This window comes from Haemaphysalis longicornis, unplaced genomic scaffold, assembly GCF_048455015.1.
Source record: "Haemaphysalis longicornis isolate Haplotype H1 unplaced genomic scaffold, Haemaphysalis longicornis Haplotype H1 scaffold_6, whole genome shotgun sequence".
NCBI classification, from domain to species: Eukaryota; Metazoa; Arthropoda; class Arachnida; order Ixodida; family Ixodidae; genus Haemaphysalis; species Haemaphysalis longicornis.
Window position 1 is genome coordinate 115902909 of NW_027526407.1, and position 25279 is coordinate 115928187.

Below are 25279 nucleotides of genomic sequence, written 5' to 3' on the forward strand. Positions count from 1 at the left end.
AACACACGCTCTCCGCGGCTCCGAACTTGGCGTCCGTGCTGCTACATAAAAGGGACACAGGATCGTGGCTACCAGCGGAGGTGACGCCAATGCATGGGCCACCGGCGGCCTTCATTAATTACATGCGGAGCCCGAACTTAACAGTTGCTCAAACTTATTTCCCTTTCCGCAGTCTTCTGTGGCGCTTATGTAATCGGTGCTGGTTTCCCTACCACTATTGTCCTAAACTTCTCACTAATCACTCGATGAATATGCGCCAACGCGTGCTCTCCTTCTAAATGGTTCCTCTCCTCATCAATCAGGAATTTTTCATGGTTATCGTTTTTTGAGCTTAGTGATTTTACATGGCTCCAAGACTTCTTGGATGCGCTTATGTCCTTCTTCCGTATTTCTGCAATTGATTGTTCGCTTTTCTCACTGATCTTTGCTTGCACCATTTTCTGCATTTCTAGTTTTTTCCCACGGTAGATATCCCATTTCTCCTTCACTACCTCCAGTTCCATACCAGTTCCTTTTGCTTCTCTATGTTCTCTCGACGCCCTTCTTCGCTGGTCAATACCCTCTTTTATTTCCTTCTTCCACCAGCTTGACGGCTTTCTCTTCACTTTCCATAGGTTTCGTTGGTTTCCTTCATTCATCTTACCCTTTATGAACGCAATCATTTCTTAGTAATCCCAATACGCCCTCCTCGCCCTCCCCTCCTTCACTTTCTTATCGTTTGCTTTTTTCAGTCGTCGGACTTGACACCGTTCTCTCACGAATGACGACAGCAACGCGGCCCAGCCTAGAGATTGCCGACAAACGGTTGCGCCCTAAAAACTTTGGATTCATTCAACAGCGCTGCAGTGAGGGATGTCTTAAAGGAGCCATGAAGAGAAAACAAAAGTTTGTTTTATTCGAAAGATTAGGTGTTTCATAGTACCCCAAGCGCTTTCCCGGAAGCAAATGATGCTTTATTCACTGAGAAATAAGGCAATTTAAGCCAAAATTTTAAATCTCCCGCTAAAATTGCACATTTGGTGACGTGAGCAATGGTGTCACACGGGCCGGTCCATGAAACAGATACTTAGTATGTCGACTCCATATAGCACCCACACGCGGGAGTCGACCGAGACGGCGGCCATTTTAAAAATGCTAGTAAAACCTAGTGCACCCGCAGCCCTAGTCATGGAATCGCCTGATCCGGAGAACAAAACTCTCGCCGAGGAGCTCGGGCTTGCATTTAACAACCTCACACCACTTGAACGCTCAACGCTTCTAAGTGCACGAGCGGCAAGAGTTGTGGGATACGCGGTGGACGGGAAAGCGACCATTCCGCGATAGCCACAACAGACGAACGCCCTGCCGTCGGCACCGCTGCCTCGTCAGCGCCGTCGCCACGGACGAATACAGACTGGTACGTATGTGCCGTATTTTTATTACGGTTAATAATAGTTCAACTTCAGTAGCAGTATCGCTTATGCCAGTTGGCCGGTGTCGTGTATGGAAAGCCGTTCGCGCGAGCTCTCTGCTTCGACCAGAAAGATACGAGCGTCAATGCGCGGTGTTTACGGCATTTTTCCTCCAAGGTCAGAGCGCCTCGAACCCGAAAATTCGTCTGCGCGACGGCGAGATGTCGAGCTCGGCCAGGCGGTTGTTTCGTACGCATTGGCGCACACGCTTGCGTGTTCGTTCGGAACTTCAACCGTTTACTCCACCGTTCTTTGTCATAAAAAGAATGTGCAGTATGTTTCACGGGCATTTAGCTCGTTATGCAAACTGTAAGCCCTGCCTAACATGCGTTTGCTTTTGCCGGCCTCCGCCAATCGCAGAGCTTAGCCCATGTGACGGCATAGGTTCTGTTGCGGGAAATGAGCTGGTGGGTCGCATGACCATTCCCGTTTTTCCTAATTATGTAGCTTATTTGAGCGAAGTTTGCGTTATAAGTGGTGTCGTTATGGTTCTAACGAGGCAATCTTTCGAATGAACCAAACTTGTGTTTTCTCTTCATGGCTCCTTTAAAGGACGAAGGACCAGTGGAGGCATAAGACTTCTAGACGACATGTGTGTTTAGTGGACTTGCAGGATATCTGTTTACAAGGAAAGCGAAACATTTCCAATGCGAAATGGGGGAGACGGAAGAAGATGCCATCTTGCAAAAAATTGCTTACAACATGTCTGGGGAGGGTATTACGGAAGCTTGGTTGGGGAAACTTGGGTGTACTGATAAACGGGTAATCCTTTAGCTATTTCAGTGTGTCTGACGACGTAGCCTTGCTCACCGAATCTGCAGAACAACTCCATATAATCATTGAAGAACTGCAATCACAGTTGCGCCATGGGGCTAAATATAAATATGAATCATTATTAGGCAACAATAAAAATATACTGAAAGCGGCCTTTTGAACATACGTAATGAAACGCTAGAACAATTAAAAGAATAGAAGTACCTGGGCCCAATGGTCAGTGCTGATTCCAACCACGAGAAAGTAAGCCGGCGCACATTAGGAATGCCTAGGTGTGCCCTGAGACCACACTTGCATTTAATGAAAACTATGCTACCTCTATATCTAAAAATAAAGGTATTTAATTAATGCATCCTGAAGTTGATGACATACGGAACTGAAACTTGGTGCCATACCAAAACAGCTAGAAAGGAAAGTTAGATCCGCCCAGTGTGTCATGAGGCGAATAATGATGGGAGTGATGCGTAGATACAAGAAACAACCCACCTGAATTAAAGAGCTAACCTGAGTAGCAGATATAGTGTAAATTAAGAACAAGAAACAAACTTGGGCTGGTGACGTATTACGACAAACTTACTACGGGTGGTGCAGAATGGTAACAGATTGGGCACCGAAGGGCGGGATACAAGAAGTTGGAGGCCATTAACTCGGCAGAGAGAGGAAACCAGAAAATTCAGAGGCAAAGTTCGAGCTTTGGCAGCGCAGAACAGAAGCGGGTAGAGGTGAATAGGAGAGGCGTTTGTCCTGTTCCATCTCCACCTCTCCTCCTTCTCCTCCTCCTCTAACTACTACTACTACTACTACTACTACTAATACTACTACTAATATTACTGTTACTAACACTACTACTACTACAGTCAAACCCGTTTATAACGAACGGCAATATGCACCGCGATTAGTTCGATATATCCAATAGTTCGATATAGCCGAACCCGCCTATCACGAGGTTATTGTTACGAGTTCACAATCCGTGGGAGCCCCCCCCCCCTCACCAACTCCGCCATCCGCGTATGCAGAAACGAACACAGTACAGTAGCCATTACCATACCAAAAATAATCCGATTATTGCAAGTAATAAAGCTACTTTCCGCCTTAACGGCCCACGTTGCAAAAAAAGCGGTGATTTTTATTTTCACTTTTGTTTTGGCGGCTTCAACTAGCATAGCATTCTCTACCCGAAACATTGTTTGCAGCAGTTGAAGTCCGCGTCCTCAAAAATCTAAGAAACATCGGCGGAGCACATCCACTGCCGAAAGCGCTTCAATATAAGCGTCGGACGGATTTCACTCGCGACATCATCGGGAACGCTGGCGAGCTCTTCGCACAGTTCACCGATGCTGCTGTCTTGGTCCGCAATCGCTGACTGGGCGGGTTCCGTCGCGAGTCCTGCGCGTCGGAAAGAGTTACGGAAAGTATTGGGCGTCACGTCGCTCCGTGCGAGGCGCAATGTCTCAGTTGCGGCTCTTGCTCCGTGGTCGCGGCCAATCCACATCTCAATCGCCCCTCCGAGATCATGCATTTCGGCGGCCATTCTAGGCGCCCAGAGTTCGATATATCGGATGTGAACTTCGTTATAAGGAATATGTTTCCTATGTATTTCCGTAACTGAATTATTTTTGTTCGATATATAGCATAATTCGCTCTATCCGGGTTCGTTATAGCCGGGTTTGACTGTACTACTACTACTACTGCTACTACTACTACTACTACTACTACTACTACTACTACTACTACTACTACTACTACTACTACTACTAGTACTACTATAACGATGTGCTAAGATTTCCGCGCACCCGCCGCGGTGGCTCAGTGGCTAAGGCGTTGCGCTGCTGAGCACGAGGTCGCGGGTTCGATTCCCGGCCGCGGCGGCCGCTTTTCTGATGGAGGCGAAAAGCAAAAACGCCCGTGTGTACGAGATTTCGGCGCACGATAAAGATCCCCGGGTGGTCAAAATTAATCCGGAGCCCTCCACTACGGCGCGCCTCATCGCCTGCGTTGCGTCGGCGCGTTAAACCCCACAATCAATCAATCAATCAATAAGATTTCCGCGCGCGTTTAGATCTCTGTGACCCACCGCGGTGGCTCAGTGGCTAAGGCGTTGCGCTGCTGAGCACGAGCTCGTGGGTTCGATTTCCGGCCCTGGCGGCCGCTTTTCTGATGGAGGCGAAAAGCAAAAACGCCTGTGTGTACAAGATTTCGGCGCACGTTAAATATCCCCAGGTGGTAAAAATTATTCCGGAGCACTCCACTACGGCGCACCTCGTCGCCTGCGTTGCGTCGGCGCGTTAAACCCCACAATCCATCAATCAAGATCTCTGTCGAAATTACAGAGAACTTCCATTATGGCGAGTAGAAGTGCAAAGGTGCGGCTTAGGCGAGTCAACCCTTTAAAGTCACCTCACAAAAATAGGCAACAAACAAAAAATGGCCTTTCAAAAAATGGCCACGCGACATCACGTAATTCCATGCAATATTCATGCCTTTATGGGCGCATTAAAGCATGAACTGCGATGATAAGGTAATCGAGAGAAAGAAGACAGTTGGAGTAAAAGGATTGTTGATTAAAAAGAGCACAAAGTGCTCAATGCGAGGTTATGCAATTCATTCATTCATTCATTCATTCTTTTATTTCCGTTTTTACAGGAGGAGGCGAGACAAAAAAATTCACAGCATATCCACGGGGTGAATGATGATGAGTGGGCGAAGCTCCTGAGGGGAAATCACCGGTAAAACCGTGACTCTTCAGTGAAAGTTCGCCCACTACATCTGTGTCCGAACGTAACTTCTAGAAAGTCTCGCTTAAACCTTGGGGCTGAGCTCGCCTGATGCGTTTTGCAGACGCCTCACGAGCTCTCACTGCATCGGGGTCTGCCTGCCGATACGCGCGCCTTCTCGCCGCTTCCCGTTCTCTGACGTTTTGGAGATCCTCTTCGCGCCGCACCCGTGCCGCTTCGCGTACGGCAGGGTGCTCGCGCCGTTGCCGTGACGCTTGGGCCTCTCGTTCTCGAACGCTGGGATCTTGGCGGCGTCGTCGCGCAGCCAGACGACACGCTTCGGCCTCCCGCTCTCGTACGGCAGGATCTTGGCGGCGGCGTCGCGCAGCTTCACGGAGCGCTTCTGCCTCGCGGGCTCGCACATCTGCAGCCTTATCCATCGGGCGACTCCGAGCGCGCGCCAACAGCGAACGGATTTTATTGCAACGCTCCCCGCCATCTAGTAAACAATCCAAGAACTAAACTAGAGGTAGCCACGCCATCTAGTAAACAATCCAAGCACATCTTTTCATCATATACAAGTACCGCCAACTAGTAAACAATCCAAGAACTAAACTAGAGGTAGCCACACCATCTAGTAAACAATCCAAGAACTAAACTAGAGGTGGCTACATACATACGTCGAGGATGGACAGACCCACGCCTTAAGGAGCTTCGCCCCTAAAAGCTGTTTAAACAGCTTGACGGGGCCCCGACCCCCTTTTCGTTGACAGCTTAGCGGAGAGAGCTTAGGTTACACACACAATTTCAAAAACATATTGCATACTACCACTTCATGCAATAACACAGAAAGTGAGGTTCTTTCACTTCAAAGAAAACAGCAACAACAACCGCATAAACAACAACAACAACAATACAGAAAAAGTACAAAAAATCACAACTTGTGCTCACAAAACCATCTAATGTTACGGTTTGAATTACATATGGGGTCAAAGTTTTCTTTAATTATCTTATTTAACAGAACAGGCAATGTGTACCGTAAAGTTTGTGGGACATAGTAAGCGTGTGGCGTCGGCACTATCCATGTCTCCATGTGACGTGTTTGTCGAACATGGGTGTTTTGTCGCAGTTGAGCTAGCACGGTTATGATGTTTTCATTACACTGTACAAATCGTTTGTAGGTTACCAACAGCCTATAATTATACAAAGAGTACACTGAAAGAATGTCGTACTTCAAAAAAAGGTTCTTAGTGGGATAAAGGAAGGGAACGTTAGCTATGTAGCGAACAGCTCTTTTTTGTAATAGATGTAGCTTTGTCAAATTGCACACGCCCGTCTTGCACCACACAAGGCTGCAGTAAGAAAACAACGAGAATACCAAGGAGTTGTACAATAGAATCTTCACTTTTACAGGACAAATATGCCTCATTCGAGCAATAATGCCAACAGCAGATGACGCTTTTCATTGTACATACTGAATATGCCCGTTCCACGTTAAATGTTTTGAAAAAATCACTCCGAGGATTTTTACAGAATCGACAATCTCTATCGGCGTACTGCCTAAGTTTACACTTGTTGGCCCTACTTGTTTTCCTTTAGGGGAATAAGCGACAACCTTAGTCTTTTTCGTATTTATGCGAAGGTGGTTCGCGCCTGCCCAACTCTCTAAGTCAAGGAGTATTTTCTTGCTTTGTACTTCTAATTCTGTTTCCGATTTGCCTATAGCAAAAACTGTAGTATCGTCGGCGTAAGACACAAAAGTCGCATTATTAGTACAGTTGACAATATCATTAATATAAATAGAGAACAAAAGTGGCCTTAAAATACTCCCTTGAGGTACACCAGCTTTAATAGGATGTATAGAAGATTTAAACCCGTTTACATCTACATATTGTGTTCTCTGCGCAAGATATGTTTTAAACAAATTGTAGGCTATTCCTCTCACCCCATACATATATAATTTGGACAGAAGGATTGAGTGATTTATGAGGTCGAATGCTTTTGAAAAGTCTATATAAATGCCCATTGCTAATTGTTTACGATTAAAAGCATCAATAATGGTTTCTTTTTGCTTTAGAAGTGCAGTTTCAGTGGAACGGTGCTTTCTGAATCCATGTTGAAAATCACAGAGGAACCCATGCTTACTAAAATGATACAACCTTTTGCCAACCTTTTGAAAAGGTTGGCAATATTGAAATAGGGCGATAATGATTAATAACGTTTCTTTCTCCAGTCTTGAACACTGGTGCTATACGTGCTGCTTGCACCGCCTTAGGGAACTCGCCAGTCAGCAATATCAAATTATATATGTGCGTAATAACTGGGCATAATAAATCAAAAACATACTTTATAGGTCTGGTCTGAAATTCATTAGTGTCTATTGAGTGCGTGTTCTTTAGACTATTGATACAGGAAACTACTTCTACATCAGTAGTGGGGGCAAAAAACAGGGAATGAGGGGCATTGATTTCAGGTAAGTATTTTTCAAAACTTCAGACTGCTGGGACATTACCAATGTCAGATTGTGCAATAAAGAAACTGTTAAAAGCATTAGCTAAAGCCACGCCACTCCCTTTCTCACCGTTATATTCAACGATGTCAGGGACGCTGGCTCGATTGCTTGGATGTAATAGGGTATTTACTTTCCTCCAAATTATATCAGATCGTCGTTGATCAACATTCCAGAAAACATTTATAAAGTACGTATTCCTAGCAGCTCGCAGGTTTGAGTTAAGCTTGTTACGATACAGTTTAAATTGTTTAAGCACATTTGGATCTCTCGACTTTACAAACTTCGTTTACAATTCATTTTTATGTTAAATCATGGCAAGTAGTTCGTACGTGAGCCAAGGTTTCCTCGCCTTCGGTGGTTTACTCATTTTTTTCATGGGGAAACATTCATTGTATACCTGCTCGAACATTGCAATAAAAGTGGAGTATGCTGCATCACTGCTGGTTGACTCGTAGGCCGCATTCCAATTTTGTAGAGCAACTAAACGACGGAACCTGTCTAAATTTACTGGGGTGATATTCTGTACATAATTTATTGGCATGGCATTTTTTTTTCAGGGTATTATTTTTTTCAGTAAGCAGCATTATCCCGAGGTGATCACTAATATCAGTATATACAACATCGGCCATAAGTAAGTCGTTAGAGATATTCGTAATAAACACATCAAGTAAGGTAGCGCTATCTACTGTAATTCGTGTAGGGTTTTTTATTACATTACTTAAATAATGCTCATTTATAACAGACTGAAAGTCTTTTTGTGCACTTGTATTGGCAAGCATGTCAATATTTGTATCGCCACCTAAAGAGAGGTCAACGTTCTGCTCCAATGCATAATAAAAAAATTGTCAATAAAAGAGAAGAATTGGTTTAAATCCCCTGAAGGCGGCCTGTAAATAACTGAGATTAGGCTGTTTTTAGAACGCACGGTGACTAACTCACAATGAGGTGTAACTAAAGTGTATTCTTTGACTATGTCACAGGCGACGCAATCCTGAACAAGAAGTAAGACGCCACCACCCGTTTACCATGCCTGTTACGAAAGAAATATTGATAGCCATCCGGACAACACACTTGTGATGCTGAAGTATACCACGTCTCTTTTAACAGTATTGCGGTAAAGCGCATGCCAAATGTTTCAAGTAGTGCTGTCATATCGACTGTTTTATTTGCCAAAGAACGCACGTTCAAATGAAAAAAAAATTCCCCCGCATTTCCCCGAAGGGGAGTATGAGAAAGTGCGAAGCACGGGGTGATGCTATGAGGGGGAGTTTGTTGAAGTTTGGTGGCATTTTGCCCGTTAGTTACGTTAACACCCCCTCGTGATCACGTTCGGCTTAACATGCCTCGTTTGTCCCTCTGCGGAAATCTTGGTGAATTAACGTGTATGTTCGAGAGATGTTCGAGAGGGAATGTAATCACGCACACACACACGCACGACGAAGACGCGCGCGCGACTACAGGAGCCGAGCGAGAGAGCACGCGCGAGCCGACCCATGGAGGTCTGGCCGTTTATTGCTGCATATACAGGGTGTCCCAGCTATCATGCACCAAGGTTTAAAAAAAGGGAAATTGCGTAGCTCGAAGAAAACCTAGTGCATAATGTTTGCAGTACTGTGAAGAAGCGGAGAGTAATTTTTTCGTTAATGAGACTTACTTAATTAATTCTAATTAATTATCTAACTCAAGAAATACTGTCCAAATCACTAAAGTGTCAATGAGGCACCTGTAGGTAACCACGAGGGGCATCTAACTGCGGTATTTTCAGCGACGAACTAATTGCGTACTCATTTATTCTGACTGAAGAAGGAAACCCGCGAAATATGAAAAATACCACGTGATGACGCTTACGCGCGCATTGTGAAGCAGCGTCCTCAAACAAAGCTGATTGAAAGCAACTGCTTCGCGTGTTACCCGCCCGAAGAGACAGCGCATCACCTTGATAATAGCATGCATGGAAGGAGCACCAGCAGCAAGATTCGCGGGACGCGTGTGCAGATAAGGAACAAACTCGGTCGCCATGTCTTCTTTCTTTCTTTTGTCTATTTCATTCTGGCTAACTCAGAAGGAGCCTGTTTGAGGGCGTTGCTTTATGGTGCGCGCGGAGGCGCCGTCACGTGGTATTTTTCATATTTCGCGGGTTTCCTTTATCAGTCAGAATAAATGTGTACGAAATTAGTTCATCGCCGAAAATACCGCAGTTAGATGCCCCTCGTGGTTACCTACGAGTGCCTCATTGACACTTTAGTGATTAGGACAGTATTTCCCGAGTTAGATAATTAATTACAATTAGTTAATTAGGTCTCATTAAAGAAAAAAATACTGTCCGCTTCTTCACAGTAATGCAAGCATTATGCACCTGGTTTCTTTCGAGTTACGCCTTTACTCTTTTTTTAAATCTTGGTGCATGATAGCTGGGACACCCTGTATAGGGGAGTGTGCCGCGCCTAGCCAGGCGACTGAGAGAGAGTAGGCGCGGGGCGAGCGCGGCGAGCGAAGGGGAGAGGGCAGCGAACGCGCGCAACGGCGCAGCGGCAGCCGAGCGAGGGGAGAGGAGGCGCGAGCGCGTGACGTCGCGGCGCGCGGAAGGGGAGGGAGGCGCGAGCGCGTGACGTCACGGCGAGAGCGCGCGCCATACCATGGTGTAGTGACGTCACTGCGCCGTTGCTATGGACACCTTCCCTCCGCTACCGCGCCTTTGCTAAGGAGAGGAGGGCGCGATAACACCTGCGGGCGACGGACGGCGGTGGAACGAGTGGGTCCGAATAAGAAGTGCTTCGCACTTAAAACGACATAGCTGGTGTTCTGGTGCTTACTAACTGTTGGATTTCCGATGCTTGAATCCCCATAATACGATTCAGGCTAGGAACGCACGAAACATGCGCACAGCATTCTTACACGATAACAGCCAGGTCATCCAGATGAGTGATGGTAGCAGTGGGCGATTTATCTTCCTTGCGCACAAGAATTTTTCCGTTCTTGACCCAGCAGTGTTTCCAATTTTGAATTAAAAGGATACGGTCGATAGATGATCGTGACCACGGCAAACGTTGCAAGGTGTATAGACTGTCATAAGAGGTGGACGTCGAAATAGTCATACATACAAATATATGTAATTGTTTCGTCACACGTTACCGGAGAGCTAGATAAGCCGGAAAATCGTTACTAAACCTAATGCCCTTGAGGCAATGTATGTGAAACAGACGTCTTGTTCCAAATAATATAATTAAAGCATTGCAAGTTACGTGTGATCTTATTTTCTAGTAGTGGAAGGGTCGGAATAATTGTCATGTTGCTTAATGTAATTGTAAATAAATGAGTACAAAAACCTCGGTTGGAAGGCTTGCTATATAGGAGACAAATGTCTCAAAAAGAATATTCTTACAATTTTGTTGAAGTATTGCAGTGCTTCTGAGGAAGATTGACTCCGAATGCTGAATTATGGCAGTGTGTTCTTGCTCCGTGACGTGTCTGTAGTGGAAAAATCCTGCCGTTCACGGGTAATTCTTTAGACGAAGTAATACACAAATAGACCGATACTCACTCGGTGCCATAATGCGTAAAGTTCCTTTCAAAACTTACAGCGCTTTTGTTGAAAACACGAAAGCCATAGTCAACTTGGCATGTAATATTTTCACGTAATGCTTTACTGCCTTGGAACGTCCATATTGGGTCGGAATTATTCACGAACTGAAAACCAAGGATAATCTTGCTCTAAGGCTTGATATTCACATACCTTAATTTATCGTGGATGTAGGCAATTTAAGTTCATGCAGAAACGTAGGATTGATTACATGGTGCATAACAAAAGCATACCATTGTATTTTAAGGTATGTGAATATGAAAGTGGGGTCACTTTATACAAGGTGATGCGTCATGCAGAGGCCATTCTAGTCGTGGAAGCACTGATGAAGGTATTTTCACTTTATGCAGGCATGACGTCACGCCGAGAGTAAAAGGCAGTGAGCGCAGCACCTATAAAACTATTTTGTTCTCTTCTTGTCGTCGCAAGATTTTTTCATCATTCTGACGTTTTTTATTTGCCTGGTAAATCATTAACAGTAACAGTGATTAGTCCCTATTTATTAACCGTACTCACATTCGCGTTAAGTGGCTTTTGGTTGGACAAATACAATACCCCAATTATTTATTCAGACCTCAGCACATGCATTTAACACCAGGTTTGAAACCGAGGGCCAGAATAAAATAGTGACGTCGCCTTTTGCAACTGCTACCATAGGGGCGCATTAGTGCAGGTAGGTTAGATTGGCAATCCGAAGGCTCCTGTTTAAGTTACAGATAACAAAACGTCTACATCATCATCACCAGCCTATCTATGCCCCACTGCAGGCAAAGGCCTCTGCCATTATTCTACAGTTACCCCTGTCCTGTGCTAACTGCGACCAATCTATACGCGCAAGCACCTGACAAGAAAACATACCGTCGTTATTTTAATCTCCTTGCACTACTTAGGAATACTAGAACGCTTTTTTGAAAACGTAGATCCTGGACGCTGGTTTCTTGCAAAACAGAATATGCAGCGCTTTCGCGTTCAACCCTCTTTATATCAAACAACAAAGCTTGTTTGTACTATTTTTTGTCCGATTCACATATAGACAGAATTGAATAAATGGTTTGATTGGTTGTAGGATTTAACGCGTAGACGCCACGCAGGTGAGGAGGCGCGCCGTAGTGGAGGGCTTCGGATTAATTTTGACCACTTCAATTGGGGATATTTAACATGCGCCGCGATCTCGCATACCCGGGCGTTTTTGCTTTTTGTCTCCATCAGAAAAGCGGTCACCGCGGCGAGGAATCGAACATTGAATAAATTGTACGACGGCAAAAAAACCTTCATGCTCCATTGAACTAACGAAGGTATTAGTCATGCATTTTGCGTGGAATTTGAAACGTGTACTACGCTAACACAATAGGTTCTTTCCTTGCGAGTTCTTTAAAAAAGACGTTTCTAGCTGGGTAAAATTTTGAGTAACGTATGGGCTGGATTTGAGTTGTGGCTGAAGGGTACTGTTCTGCAGAGTAGTCTGTTGAGATAAAACTTGAGCTTGAATTCTGGTTCTAGCATTACAGACATATAGGAGGTGAAATATGAATAATTGTACAGCATTAGGGCACAATAATTCCAAATTATTCCAAATTAGGGCACAAGTCATTCCAAATTAATCCGGAGCCCCCCACTACGGCGCGCCTCATCGCCTGCGTTGCGTCGGCGCGTTAAACCCCACAATCATCATCATCATTTCAAAGCCAATGGTGGCAGCGTTGCTGATTCCTAATAAAAACCGAAGCCAACAGTAAAATTGTACATGCAAATTATTTTTGGGCATTTAGTTTAACACAAATAGGAGAGGCGAATTCAACCCTCAAATCGTTTGCTCAATAAGGGTAGTTGTTTTCTTGTTTCTTCTCTTTTGTGCCTGTGTGTATTCATCTTGTTTGGTAAGAATGATTTTCCGGCAAAGTCTGATCTGCCGAATTTGAACTATGTATATTTTCGTTTAAATTTAGGGGTGATTTAGGCAAACGAAGCTTGAAATACCTGACATTGCGTGTGTTGTATGTATGTTTAATGCCATACTGTAAAACCTACCTTCAGCAGTTCCGATGATTACGATTACATGAATTCCCGTTAACAAGTCTATGTGCGACCCCAGATTACTAGTTCGGCCGAAGGGCATGCGGTTATATGGGCACGCGTTCGAAAGCGAAAAATAACGCAACAGAAAAGAAATAAAAATAAACAAATTATCAAAAAGGAAACATAAATATGATAAAAATACAAGCAGCAATAATCATTTAAACGAAAGGTACATTCAAAATTGCAATAAAATAACTATTGATTTTCAATACAAAAAAAATTGCACACTCGCCCATTTGAGCTGTGGCGATTGAGGAAACAGAAGAACTGGTGTTCTACACAAACTTTCACTGTGCTTTTATTAGATTTGCGGCTTTACCAAGAGAAAGATGGGTAAAAAGCCAAGCTTCCTCCATGCAAACTGAATTACACAAAAGTCCACTCTACACTCCTTAAGTACAAAATCCAAACTGCCAAAGTTCGAAGGCAAAGTTCCTCTCAACTCAATCAGAGTGTAAAGCCAACAAAAGTGCTACGAAGCAGCAGAAAATGCTTTGAGACCTAATTGCATCAATAGCGCAACCGGATAGACGCCAGTTTTATTACTCGAGGGACCCAGGTGTGATTCCGACCACGGAAGCGTGTTTTTCTCCGGTTTTTCTTTTTTGTTTATTGCGGCGTTAACCTGCTTATTATTTTCGCGGCAACGCTGACTTCACGCGTGGCAGATCCCCCAGCCCACACAAAAGAAAATAAACGCAAGAACTCTTAAAGGTGACGTAGCTCAATGGCGAAGAAAGCAAATCCCTCCAACGACGCGAACACTCATCGAGGGCAGCGCTTAACGACTTCAGCTTACCGAGCTGTTTTCGAGCACAACGACAGCCAAAAGTCACGACGAACATCCGGCATCACCAAGCCCGCATTATCAATACGATGACAACGTGAACACGTAGCGACAAACTGAACATGCAGAAGCCGAGATAACGATGTCGCGACGCACCAGAGCATTCAAGACGACAATCTCTGGCATACGGCTATGTGTCGACTGCCTTGCATTCACGCTCTGACAGACGTAGAAGTCGACTGATCAGTAATAATGTGATCACTTGTGACGACGCTGAAGAAACGTATGGCCTGCTGAGAAAGTCGGTATATCTGGGAAGCAGAAGGTCATATCGGTTCGCCAGGTATATCGCGCATGTTTACCACGCGTCACCGTAAGTGGTACCACGTACCCTGCTCCTATCATGACACTTCCCAACTACTGTCGCGTTCTGCGACATGATTCTTGAAACGGACTTGCTCACAATCAACGGGCCATTACTGATCTGCAGGCCAAGTAACAAGTTTCTCCGCAGAACATGCGAGAACGCCGTAGCGAAGCCCCGCAAAAACGTGCTGCTATAAGTATTGTGGAGGAACATGTCACCCTGCCTCATCGAACAAGCCGGATTATCGCCTTGTAATACCAAGATACTGATCCTCACTGTGATGCAATCGTGCAAAGCAACCTCGGCTTGCCTCTCAGGCGTGGTGTCTGTCGCATTATGCGTTTTGCGGTTTTAGCAAAGAAAACCCAATGTTTACGTATCTGATTTAACCTAGGAGTATAAACATTTTAACAGGAGCACCGCAATAGCGTGATTCGAAGAACTCACAAAGCCAGTGACGGGATCGTGGTCGCCGACTTTGAACGAAAGCCCGAGAACGACTCCGACCCAAACCCTTTCTTAGATGTAACCCGGTTCTTACGCATAAAAAACAAGAAAAGTTAGGGACGTGCACCTCATTAAAGGACGGTTTTTATTGGCTTCAAAGGTACGGAAAACACCCCTTTCAACGCAACGAAATACTATCGAGGGTAGATCCCGACCTTCAGTGACAGTCACTGTAGCGGGTTTATTCACACGAGCAGGATGCTATTTGAACGCAACTGGAAGACATGCACTACGGCGACATCACACAACCCTCGAAAAGCCCCTGGGCGGCACCAGTTGTCCTCGTGAAGAAAATGAATGTATTCCTAGGTTTTTTTGTTGACAACCGAAAATAAACAAAATCACAAAAAAGACGTATATTCCCTTCCACGAACCGACAATACCCTTGGGCACCGCTGCACTTCTCGTCAAGGGACCTGAAAACCAGGTGCTGGCAAATCGAAGTGGAAGAAAGAAACCATGCTAAGACGGTGTTTTTAACTAGTGACAGATTGTACGAGTTTAAGTTAACGCTTTTTGGAATGTGCACTACGCCAGCAATATTACAAAGAGTCGTAGGCACAGTGCTAGCGGGCCTCACACGGCACAATACTTCGGCCACCACGAGGATCGTGTATTTGCCCGGAACTTCGACGATCCCATCGCAAGTTGGAGGGGGTATTTTTACAATAGAAGCACATTGTTGTACGCTGAAGCCTGAAAAGTGCCGCTTTCCGTAAGAGGAACTGAAGTTCTTGGACCACGTCGTCAACGCCGAGGAAGTCCTGCCTGGCTCAGCGAAAACATGAGCCGTCGCCAACTTTCCGATTCCGAACGACACAAAAGGGGTGCGATAGTTACGCGGACTGTGCGCATACTATCATAGCTTTGTCTAAAACTTCGCTAAGGTTACCAAACCACTTATTAAAACTTTATTTTCGCGATAATGAAGACGTTAGTGAAATGTGAGCAAAGAGGACTACCAAGAACAATGTCGGTGATCCGATGTGCTCCATCTCAAAAAGGTGTACATACAGCTCTTTCTTAATTAGTACCCGAGAGTCAAACGGATTACTCGCTCACCTGGAACGGTGCGGTGTACCTCAGGACCTCCCAATGTCCGTCCGCATCCATCCGTGCGCACACCACCATCAAGCGAAAATCAAGCGAAATTTGATTTGAGCCGTGAGTTGCAGTTTTATTTATAGAATAATCAAGGTGCAACTCACGGCTTAACGTTCGGGGCGTGAATCGGATGTCACCGGGGGCGCAACTTGGATGTAATTTTGAGTCCCCGTACTCCGAACCCTCGCCATCATCGACGGAGTGAAGATGCTGCCATTTTCATACCGAAGCTCATCTCTTAGGGTAAAACTACTATTTGTAGAGTAGAAGCGGCCAAGACGAAATTTTCACCCTAACCAATTGCCTTGATTAAGGATTTACCCAACTACGTAACACCGAACATCAAAATTATACTAGGTCTTACTGAAATTCACGTTGAACAAAACTTTTTGGGCATTGCGAGATCCGTGACTACATCGTAACAGTGCAATCCATTTTAAAAAAGCCTGTCATTTTCCACAATGTTCTTTCGATGCCATCTGTCTGAGGTATGAACGAGCTCCATCGAAAATTGACATACCTACCACCGAACAAAGATACGTCAATTGGCACTGTAACACACCTTGGGACGACGAGCCTTGTGAAGTATCAAACAGCTTTGTGACTTCTCCATTCAACGGTACCGGATTCCCAAGCAACGACACTGATCTCCAAGAAGTGGCCGCAACAGATACGGCCAAATCTGAACGAAAGATGTAAATACACGTGCTGAAAATGGTCTATATTCTAACGTGCGGAACCTCACAAGACAAATTTACGGTTAAACAACCAGTACCAAGCATGGGTGGGAAGGTGCCACATCGAAGTTAAGTTCCTGCCGTCCTCAGAGCAAGAACAATGAAGTGACCTGTGCGGACATGATTCACTGGTCCAATCAACATTCGCCAATGACCGGCAACAAAGACAAAATTAGAGCCATCGCTGCTAGCGACACGTCGAAGATACAAACGCGGAATCCATCTGAAATAAGGCTACATGGTTTGAAGGGAGCCTTAACTAATGAATAGTGGGCGAAAGAAATTGCGTAAGACGCGACAAGACCTAAAAACGACATTAGCTTCATTGCGGTATTTTTTTATGAGCTGAATCGTAACCGATACACGAACATGGAGAAAATAATTCCCGTCACCCAATGCGTGCTTGGCAGAAATCTCGGGCATAGCGCGCAACATGACAGCGTCCATTCGCAAGAGGAAGACTAATTTAACTACAACCAAAAAATTATTTATGAGCATATTTCCACACGAGCAAATACCAGCGCAAAAAAGCCAGCGCGCCTATTTTTTCGGAACGACTGGAACAGGACCGGGAGGGAGCCTCCGCCGCTTCTGGAATTACAAGGGCAAGCTTAAGAGCAAGGACGATCACTTACGCGCCCCCTGTTCCTTTTGTTTTTGGCGGCGGTGGGAGGTTGTTGAAACTTTACTTCAGCAAAGACGAAGACATTTGAGCAAATGTATGTAGGAAAGGACGAAGAAGAAGAATCGCAGCGATTTGTCATTTTCTGTCGGTCAAAATGGGGTTCATTTCTTTTGTGAAGGTCTTTCAGCCATTACAACACTCACGAAAAAAGACAGCTTTCAGTTATGCTGAGAGGAAGTGCAGCAGAAAGCGTCCGCGAGCTCCAAAATCGCAGCAGCAGCCACCTGTGCTTTTGCATCTCGTCGGGTACGCCAAGACAGATATTACACAGACGCTAGGGACGTAGGCTTGGTGCTCGTTTTGTCCAAAAACACAACGGGTGTGAAAACGTAATCGCATACGCGAGCCGCAGTCTATCAAAACAGGACTTGCACTATTCGGCTTCTGAAAACGAGTGCCTGATCATCGGTCACGGCTTCATTGAGGGTGCAGTGTTGAGAAGATGGTGGAGTCAACTTCTGCGAGGACACGAACCTACTGACTTTACAGTGCGCCGGAGACAAGGGCTTTGCGTCTGCTGCTGGACGTTCTGCGATAAGAGAGCAAAGAATCAAACAGAGCATTGAATCGGAAAACATAGAAAGACAGGTTTATATTGTTACGAGGCGAGGACGCGGAAGAGAAGAATGTATTTGAAGTATTTACACTATTTACAGGAAGAAAGGCTGGGCTGCCGCTAACATCAGAACGACCCACAAGAGACCTCGTCGTCTTCTTCTACCAGCAACCGTCGCTGGACGCATTGTTCTTGCTTGTGGACCAATCCCTCAGAACTACATCGTTCGTCGTCCGCTAGTTTGATCCGTGGCATTACCCCCCGGCGGAACAAGCGCCGTCGCGGCGCTACGGCGAATCCATGAGGGGCGGTTGGTACGGCTTCAGCCGGACTACGTGGACAATGTGCGTAGAAGGTGCACGAGTCGACGAGGGAGGAGAAACTGGGGAGATCTCATACGTGACATCGGTTACTTGACGTAGCACACGATACGGGCCACAGTACCGGGGCAGCAGTTTTTCAGAAAGCCCGACTTTGCGGGTAGGTGTCCAGAGAAGGACAAGGGATCCCGGTGGGAAATGGGCCACGCGGTGTTTGCCGTCATAAATCGTCTTTTGGACAGCTTGCGAGGAATAAAGTCGGTGGCGGGCTATCTGCCGCGCATGATCAGCGCGGGCAATGGCTTCACTGGCGTACTCCGACCGCCGTAGCGGTAGGTCGCCCGACGTGGGGAGGAGTGTGTCCAATGGTAGAGTAGGATCACGGCCATATAGAAGGTAGAATGGTGAATATCCTGCCGTATCATGCCGCGATGAATTATAAGCGAAAGTCACATAAGGCAGCATGACGTCCCAGTCGCGATGGTCCGCAGAAATGTAGCAAGAGAACATATCTGTCAGGGTTCGATTGAGGCGTTCCGTGAGGCCGTTAGTTTGGGGATGATATGATGTAGATAGCTTGTGGTTAGCAGATCATGAGCGAAGAATATCGTGAATTACTTGGGAGAGGAAGTAACGTCCGCGGTCAGTGAGCAACTGTCGAGGTGCGCCATGCTGGAGAATTATATCGCGAAGCAGAAAATCGGCTACATCTGTAGCACAGCTGGTCGGCAATGCACGCGTGATGGCGTAGCGCGTGGCGTAATCGGTCGCGACAGCAATCCACTTGTTTCCCGATGAAGACAAGGGAAAGGGGCCAAGCAGGTCTAGACCGACACGGAAGAAAGGTTCTGCCGGGATGTCAAGAGGCTGGAGCTGGCCCGCTGGAAGCGACGTTGGTGCTTTTCTGCGTTGGCACTGGTCGCAAGCCCTGACGTAGCGGCGTACGGAACGGTATAGGCCAGGCCAGAAGAAACGACGGCGGACTCGATCATAAGTGCGAGAGATGCCGAGGTGCCCAGCAGTCGGCATGTCACGAAGCTGCTGCAGCACAGTGGAGTGTAGGTGCTGGGGAACAACGAGCAACAGCTCAGGACCATCGGGACGAACATTGCGACGGTATAGGATGTTGTCACGGAGCACAAACATTGCCGTTGAAGTGTCGGGTGCGGCCGAGTTAAGGCTGTGTATAATAGATCGTAGTGCCGGGTCATGCCGCTGCTCTTCCTTAATGCGAAGAAGGCCAGATATAGTGCACAGAAAAGCTGCACCGTCATCGTCATTGTCGTCGGGTGGGTCGACAGGGTGGCGAGACAGGCAATCAGCGTCTTGATGCAAACGTCCAGATTTGTATTTTACATCAAATGTATACTCCTGGAGACGCAATGCCCACCGACCTAGCCGCCCTACGGGGTCCTTTAGCGAAGAGAGCCAGCACAGCGCGTGATGGTCTGTCACGACTGTGAACTGGCGGCCGTGCAGGTAAGGACGGAACTTGGTCACTGCCCACACAAGGGCGAGACATTCACTTTCAGTGATTGAGTAGTTGCGCTCTGGGGTGGAAAGAAGGCGGCTGGCATAGGCGATAACACGCTCCAGTCCACCTTGTCGTTGCGCCAAGACGGCCCCGATACCGTAACCACTGGCATCCGTGCGGACTTCTGTGGGCGCTTGAGGATCAAAATGAGCCAGAAGTGGTGCATTGGTGAGCACGGAAACTAGGGTGGTAAAAGCGGCCATTTGATCGGAGCCCCAGGAAAACGGAACGTTTTTCTTCAGCAGGCTGGTAAGGGGTCGGGCAATGTGCGCAAAGTCCTTGATAAACCGGCGGAAGTAGGAACAGAGTCCCAGAAAGCTTCTGACGTCTTTTGCTGAGCGCGGTGAAGGAAGTTCTGGACTGCGCGAACTTTATCCGGGTCGGGTTGAACTCCCCTGGCGTCAACGAGGTGCCCCAGGATTGCTATTTGTCTACGGCCGAAATGACATTTTGAGGAGTTTAGCTGGAGACCCGCCCGTCGGAACAGTGCCGGGATCTCAGAAAGGTGCTCGAGATGGGTGGTAAACGAAGGCGAAGAAACGATAACATCGTCCAGGTAACAGAGGCATGTGGACCACTTAAAGCCCTGGAGCAGTGAGTCCATCATGCGTTCAAATGTTGCTGGCCCGTTGCAGAGACCAAAGGGCATCACCTTGAACTGATAAAGACCATCAGGTGTTATGAAGGCGGTCTTCTCACGGTCCATTTCATCCACGGCAATTTGCCAATATCCGGACCGAAGGTCGATGGATGAAAAATATTTGGCTCCGTGGAGGCAGTCAAGGGCGTCATCTATCCGCGGAAGGGGATAAACGTCTTTCTTCGTGACGGCATTAAGGTGTCGATAGTCCACGCAAAACCGCCATGTGCCGTCTTTTTTCTTGACTAGCACCATTGGTGAAGCCCATGGACTGCTGGAAGGCTCAATGATATCCTTCGCCAGCATCTTATCCACTTCTTGTTGGATTACTCGCCTCTCAGCGCGGGAAACTCTGTACGGGCGTTTGTGAATTGGGCTTGCGCTTCCTGTAATAATTCGGTGCTTCACCGACGAAGTTTTACCTAAAGGGCGGTCTTTGAGATCGATAATGTCCCAATAGGATGCTAAAAGTCGGCGGAGCTCAACGGACTGTGCAGGGAGGAGATCGGGAGCCAACATCGTTGAGTATGGTTCGGTTGGGGAATGGGCACAAGAAAAGTCATCGGCGGGATGTTTTTGGGGATCGGCCGTTAAAACAGAAAGGTTGTACTCTCCTAAAGGGGACAGATGACCAAGAGTGATTCCTTTGGGCAGCGATTGCACGGAAAAGCTGAAATTGAGAAACGGAAGAGATGCTCTGCTTTGCTTGATTCTGACAACGGTGTGTCGTAGCTTCACTCTGCGCTCCAGTGCAACGGGTGTGGTTGGCGATACGACGTAATCCCCGTCCGGTACAGGGGAAGAGATGAACAGCGGGACATATGTGAATGCTTGAGGCGGTAAACGAACATCTTCGAGACAGCACAGACGCGGCAAGGGTTCTTCGATAGTGACTGGTGGCAGTGGAAGGTCGAGGTGGACGAGGCCGAGAGAACAATCTATGAGCGCTGAATGATCCGACAAAAAATCTTGGCCTAGAATAAGGTCATGGGTGCAGTGGTCTAAAAAAGCGAACATGAATGTTGTGTCATGGCCAGCGATGGTGACGCGCGCGGTGCACATACCGGCGACCGCTGGGGTAACTCCGTCAGCGACCCGGAGACACGAAGTGGCTGGGGTCAAAACTTTTCGCAGACGACACCGAAGCTTCGCACTCATGACCGATACTTGCGCCCCGGTGTCAATGAGCGCACTCACATCGACACCATCAACTTTCACGTCCAACAAGTGCTTTTCGGCTCGCAGTGCTATCAGAAGATTTTCAGGTCGGTCGGAAAATGCAGCGTCACCTCCGGGGGCTGCATCCTCTAGTTTTCCTGGGAGGGTCTCGAGTAGCTGGTCGGCGGGGTCGGCGAGAAAAAGCGACGAGGAGAACGGGACTGGCGACGCTGCGGCGATGGGGAACGACCAGACCAGCGGTTGGCGTCGGAATCAGCGGTGTTCGGCTGCGGCTGACGGCGGGAGTAGAAGCGTCGAGGAGGGTCGTCAGGGTACTGGTAGAAGTTGTTCTGGCGGGGCGGAAATGGACGGCTCCGACAGTATCGAGCCACGTGGCCTACCCGTCTGCAGTTGAAGCAGATCGGCTGGTCGTCAGGAGTCCGCCATTCATCAGCAAGGCGGCTCTGGAAACGTGGCGGCATATTGTCGCACCGAGAAGGGCTGATGGGTGAACGATAACGAGCGCATGGGTGACTCACGGAGCAAATTCGTTGCACTCCTAGGTTCAGCAGCTCTTCGCGCACAACTGCCTTTATGAGAGGTACAGGGACAGCGGAGGAGGTCTGGCCGTCGTGGGGAAAGCAAGTTGGGGCAATGGCCTCAATCTCGTGACGTACAATTCTTAATATATTATCTGGAGTTGGTGGCATCCCTGTGGAAGTGCGCTGTCCTGCTGGCGGCTGGAGGGTATCTTCGCAGGAAGAGGTCGCAGCCGTGTTAGGGAGCCGGGTGAATTTTTGAGCGATTCGGCGGCTTTTCGCCAGCTCAAAGCGACGACATTCGGCGATAAGGGTGTCAACTTTGTCGCAGTTCTTGAAAACTAGAAGGTTAAAAGCATCGTCGGCTATGCCTTTTAACACGTGGTCCACTTTTTCTTCCTCCGACATCTGACGGTCAACTTTGTAGCAAAGGGATAGCACGCTCTGAATGTAAGTAACGTACGATTCAGTGGGGCTTTGCACGCGGGAGGCAAGGTCATTTTTGGCTTCCAGCTGCCGACTCTCGGACCGTCCGAACAGAGCCTTCAGCTCTTCTTTACAAGCGTCCCAACTGGTGAGGCGTGCTTCGTTTGTGTCAAACCAATCTTTGGCAGCACCTTTAGGGTAGAGGTCCAGGTTGGCGAGCATGAATGTGGGGTCCTAGCGGTTGTGGCTACTGACACGCTCGTACATAAGGATCCAGTCTTCTACGTCGACGTCATCCGTGCCGCTGAATTTACCGGGTTCGCGCGGGTGGGTAAGGATGATGGTCTGGCCTGTAGCGGCCTGGCTAGGCGGAGTCATGGTGAGGGTTGTCCCTGAGTGCTCTTTGCGAAAGGAAGTGTGCCGGACGTGGCGTCCGCTACGCAGCTCCGTCTTCGCAGAAGGCCAGCACCTCCACCACAAGATGTTACGAGGCGAGGACGCGGAAGAGAAGAATGTATTTGAAGTATTTACACTATTTACAGGAAGAAAGGCTGGGCTGCCGCTAACATCAGAACGACCCACAAGAGACCTCGTCGTCTTCTTCTACCAACAACCGTCGGTGGACGCATTGTTCTTGCTTGTGGACCAATCCCTCAGAACTACATCGTTCGTCGTCCGCTAGTTTGCTCCGTGGCAATATGTAAAGACGCGAGAGTGCGAAACAAACGAGGTAACTAAGCAAAATTACTGCTCTTACACTATGTGAAGAAGGGTGGAGTGAAAGGCCGCACACCATCCATGGAGTCCCCTAAGAAAACACGTTTGCTTAAAATTTACGACTTTGCATACTTCCTAGCCAATTACCTCAATTAAATTTGGAAAAGACCCCAGCTTAATCTTATCAGACAAACGTTGAGCTGCCCCTTTCCCTCCGCGTGGTAGCCAGCTAGTGTTTGTGTAACGCGCCAACCCAACCCGGTCTACCTCCGATGACACCTTACCGGTCGCAGTCAGGTGTTTGACGGCCACGTTGAACCTCACGACAAAAAACGGACATGTCATCAGTAAGGGTATGAAACCGATAACTGCGCCTGCCCGCCACCCCTACCGCCCTCCTCTCCCAAGCTGTGCAAGCCTAAATGGGCAACTGGTTATAAGCGGGTGCTTGGAAGTGAAAGATACTGTCGAACATGTCACTGTGAGTGCCGTTTAACTTGAATGAGTTTTATTGGCCCACGTCAGCGTTCCAAGCGGAGCAGTTGCTGCTGATCTGGGAGGGAATCGCAGCCACACGACCAGCTGGAACTTGACGCGGCAAAGGTGGTGGCAACGGCTTTCCGTAGTTTCGCGCCCATTCACGCTTCTGTTTGAAGTGGCGCTTCTTAAGTTTCCGCTTTTGTTTTTCTCCAAGCGAGCGACATGCTTAAGTCTCATAGCGAGTTAACACCTCGAGGGCTTCGACCTCTATACTAGTGGACACACAGGTCGATGTCCCTTTCGCTGCCTAGTCGTAGGCATCTCATTTTCTGTGCAACACACCAACCTAGACGCAAACCACTCTATGGCTGAGTAGAGCTGACGAGGCGCATTTAGCCATGAGGCTGCCACGTTTAAATCTCCCGATACCACAACGTGTATTTCATCGGTAGCAGAAATAGGCCCTCCTGTGCAGGCATGCCCCCTCCCTTTACCCCAACCCGTGCCCACCTAAGCCGGCAACGGCGGATAGGCGCCTTATTAGACGTGAAATACATGGCGAATGGAGTGAGAATGGCTTTATATGGAACTATAAAAATCTTTTATTATACTTCCGCCAGAAGAACTACGAACTGGTCAACGAGGGACGCCGATGCCGGAATGTTGCTCGGAATAGCTTTCAAGTTAAATATGAATAGTGTGCTCATGCGGCGTTTCTACGGGGCAAGTTTCTTTCAAGCAGCAGGGGCAGGCAGGTAGTTGGTAAGGTGAAATGAGAAGCGGCAACACTCGCGGCTACATTCTCAGCGGTGGTGGTGGCGGCGGCTTTCGGGCGTGTTTACACCCGTTCCCGCTGGTGTTGATTCTCTGCAATCATCTGATAACGCGCTACGGCCGCTGTCAGTCGACGCATGACTAACGAAAAAAGGCATGAGCAGTGGCGGGGGAAATAATCGTTGTGATTACCGTTGTAAAAGTGTGGTCGCCAGTGGCGAGGAGCAGCCCCGCAGCGGGGCGGAGTAAATCTGCTTCACCGGAATGATAACTGGGGTGTGAGACATATACTGCTTTGCAGTAAAACACTACCAATGCGAAAGAGTTACAAATACAAATACTACAATTGAGGAGCGTTAACAACGATTGTTGCACCACAGAAGTGTTGAATAAACATGAAAACATGAACTGTTCGATGCCTATGTAAGATGTTTGAAGTCCCAAAATATTCACCGGCCGGGCCGGGTAATCCAACGCTGTCAACGGGCAATGTGCCTACCTATGAAGCGTTGCTTCAGTGTACACAATTCCTTCCAACAACAAACACGGAGGTGCCCGAACCCGGCAGAATGTTGATGTCTTCAAAGAGTTCAATGAAGATTTACGCACGGACGAAAGCAACAGCGACATTACGATACACCTATGATACTGTTGTATTTTTACGAGGGCACTTTTTTTATACCCTCACTAACGCGTTGAAATAAAAACAGCACACAAAGCACCCGCTGCAGTTGCCTGAATAGTTTCCTTCTTTCCCCATTCTCGAAGGTTCTGCGCGGCTCGGCGTTGGAAATACTGCGCGGCTTACGGGCCAATCTCGAGTGTTCTTGTCGGGACAAAG

At 47.5% G+C, this 25279-nt stretch overlaps 1 long non-coding RNA gene across 1 annotated transcript in view; it reads right to left on the reverse strand.

Moving 5' to 3' along the window:
* The window catches only part of LOC144141908 (uncharacterized), a 78670-nt gene that overhangs the window by 20812 nt on the left and 32579 nt on the right, over positions 1 to 25279 (reverse strand). Inside the window, exons 3-4 of the long non-coding RNA XR_013316740.1 lie at positions 10993 to 11138; positions 10834 to 10919 (exon numbers count right to left, since the gene is read on the reverse strand). This is a non-coding gene — a long non-coding RNA (uncharacterized LOC144141908). The remainder of the gene's footprint in view (positions 1 to 10833; positions 10920 to 10992; positions 11139 to 25279) is intronic.